This window comes from Mauremys mutica, chromosome 1 (assembly GCF_020497125.1).
Source record: "Mauremys mutica isolate MM-2020 ecotype Southern chromosome 1, ASM2049712v1, whole genome shotgun sequence".
Classification (NCBI taxonomy): Eukaryota; Metazoa; Chordata; order Testudines; family Geoemydidae; genus Mauremys; species Mauremys mutica.
The window spans coordinates 362,144,884-362,148,258 of NC_059072.1; positions in this window are offsets into that span (position 1 = coordinate 362,144,884).

The following is a 3,375-nucleotide window of genomic DNA, read 5'->3' on the forward strand; positions in this document are numbered from 1 at the left end:
GTGGCACTCTCACTGCCCGGGTCCTGGCCACTAGTCCAGGGGGGCTCTGCATTTTAATTTAATTTTAAGATGACGCTTCTTAAACATTTTGGGAAAGTCTTATTTACTCTTAAGATACAACATTAGTTTAATAAATATATATTATAGATTTATAGAAAGAGACCTTCTAAAAACAATATGTATTACTGGCAATGTGAAACCCTTAAATTAGAGTGAATAAATGAAGACTATGGCACACCATTTCCTGAATAGGTTACTGACCCCTGATCTTCTAAACGGTTTTATTAACTAACATATTCTAACACTTCCTGTAAACAGTTGCCAGTGGAGAAGCTAGCTTCTCCAAGCTGTTAGTTAATAAAAACATCTGCGGCTCCACAATGGACACAGGATGAGGCCTGGTCGGCCTATGCAAACCATCTCAATAAAGCGATGAGCTGGCCCATACCATGCGACCTTCAGGAAGCCAGTTCCAATCTTGTGCAACCAAGAAGGCATGGAAAGCAACACACTGTTGATTATTCAAACAGATAAAAAATGCCAAGTGTTTTACTACTCAGGCAAAGAAAAAAGTTACATTTGCCTGTTTCAGGCATTTGAAAAATTGTTACTTAAAATTATTGAACAAGTCATTATAAGTTGTTAGTTCTTTCTTTATTGGGGTAGGTAACAGAGCAGTACCATGAGAGGAGTAGAACAGGAAGAAGGCAGAATTGAGACCTTTCAAAGTTTTGGCCCAAGCAAGGGGACATGGGGGCATCATTTGAGTCCCCGCCTCAGGTGCCAAAATGTGGGCTGGCCCTGCTCACAGATCATGTTTTCTAGACCTTTAATCATTTTTGTCGCTCTTCTCTTGATTCTCTTCAATTTGTCCACATCCTTCCGGAAATGTGATGACCAGAACTGGACAAAATACTCCAGTTGAGGCCTAATCAGCACAGAGTAGAGCGGAAGAATTACTTCTCTTGTCTTGCTTAGAACACCCCTGCTAATGCATCCCAGAATCATGTTTGCTTATTTTGCACAGCGTTATACTGTTGACTCATATTTAGCTTGTGGTCTACTATGAGCCCCAGATCCCTTTCCACAGTAGTCCTTCCTAGGCAGTCATTTTCCATTTTTGTATGTGTACAACTGATTGTTCCTTTCTAAGTGGAGTATTTTGCATTTGTCCTTATTGAATTTTATCCTATTTACTTCAGACCATTTCTCCAGTTTGTCCAGATCATTTTTGAAGTTTAATCCTGTCCTACAAAGGACTTGCAACCCTCCCAGCTTCATATTGTCCACAAACGTTATAAGTGTACTCGCTATGCCATTATCTAAATCACTTGGGGAAGATATTGAACAGAACAGAACCCAGAACTGATCCCTGTGGGATCCTATTCGTTATGTTCTTCCAGCATGACTGTGAATCACTGATAACTACTCTATGGGAACGGTTTTCCAACCAGTTTTGCACCCACATATAGTACCTCCATCTAAGTTGCATTTCTCTAGTTTGTTTTACTGGAAGGTCATACAAGACAGTATCAAACGCTTTACTAAAGTCAAGATATACCACATCTACTGCTTCCCCCCCATCTACAAGGCTTGTTACCCCATCAAAGAAAGCTCTCAGGTTGGTTTGACACAATATGTTTTTGACAAATCCATGCTGACTGTCACTTATCACCTTATTATCTTCTAGATGTTTGCAGGACTGATTGCTTAATTATTTGCTCCATTATCTTTCTAGGTACAGAAGTTAAATGACTGGTCTGTAATTCCCCAGATTGTCGTTATTTCCCTTTTTCTAGATGGGCCCTATATTTGCCCTTTTCCAGTCTTCTGGAATCTCTCCAGTCTTCCATGATTTTTCAAAGATAATCGCTAGTGGCTCAGATATCTCCTCAGTCAGCACCTCTGGCACTCCAGCCAGGGAGTGGGATTGGGGGCTTGTGCCGCTCTGCTTGTGCCGTGGCTCCGTGCGACTCCCAGGAAGCAATGTCATGTCCCCCCTCTGGCTCCTATGTGTAGGGGCAGCCAAGGGGCTCTGCATGCTGCCTCCAGAGCCAGCTCTGCAGCTCCAATTGGTCAGGATCCTTATGGCCAATGGGAGCTGCAGGGGTGGCACTTGTGGACGGGCAGCGTGCTGAGCTGCCTGGCTGGCGCTGTGCCTCCGCATAGGAGCTGGGGGCACATGCCACTGCTTCTGGGAGCTACTTGAGGTAAGCGCCACTCGGAGCCTGCACCCTAACCTCCTCCCACATTCCAACCCCCTGCCCCTGATCCCCCTACCACCCTCTGAACCCCTCTGTCCCAGCCCAGAGCACCCTCCTGCACCTCAAACCCCTCATCCCCGTCTGCACCCCTAGCTGGAGCCGTCACCCTCTCCCACATCCCAACCCCCATTGCCCAGCCCAGAGCCCCTCTTGCATCCTGAACTCATTTTCTGGCTCCACTCCAGAGCCTGCACCCCCTCCCACAACCCCAATTTTGTGAGCATTCATGGCCTGCCATACAATTTCCATACCCAGATGTGGACTCAGGCCAAAAAGTTTGCCCACCCCAGGTTTAGAACCTGCAAGTGAACTTCCATTGCTTGTGACCTTTGGTAAATGCAGTTGACTCAGAACAGCTTCTTCCAAACAAAGTATTATTTATTTATCTATAGGAATGTAGCTGTTATGGGTGGGGGCCCCCCTCCCAGGTGGGTTCCCCAACCTCCTACCTGACCATGATTTGTGTTAGTTACAGAGTCCTCCCCCTGTCTGTGGCATACAAAGGATTCTCAAAACTGCATACAAAAAGGTCCTTTCCCCTCTCCTTCCCGAGAGAGGGGTAATCAGAATAAGAAGAGACAGACAAAGGTAGTCAGTCTCTAAGGCACAAGTCTACACTACAGGCCTATATTGGTACAACCCAGTGGTGAGCTGGAGCAGGTTCCCACAGGTTCTCAAGAACCGGTTGCTAAAATTAGACCTCCATGGGAGAACCGGTTGTTAAAGGGCCAGGGGGTGGGCAAAGAACTCTGGTCCATGGGCCGGACCATCCTGTTGCTCCCAGGATTCCCAGCTAGGGAGGCTGAGGCTCCCCCGGCCCTTCCCCCGCTTCCCCCCAGCTGCAGCGTGGCCCAGCCACCGGGCACCATCTGGGCAGCTCAGCTGAGCTCTGGAGTCATCCGGCTGCCACTTTTTGAATGGCCCAGCAAGGTGTGTGATGTGTGGCAGGGGGTGGGTGCTGCAAGCTCCAGGGCTGGCCAGAGGGGAGGGGGCAAGTGGGGCAATTGGCCCAGGCCCTGCAGGGGCCCCCGGCCCCCACGAGGATCTCTCCCCGCTCCCCCCCCCCTTAAATCAGAACTTTTTATAGGGAACGGTTTGTTAAGATTTTGGC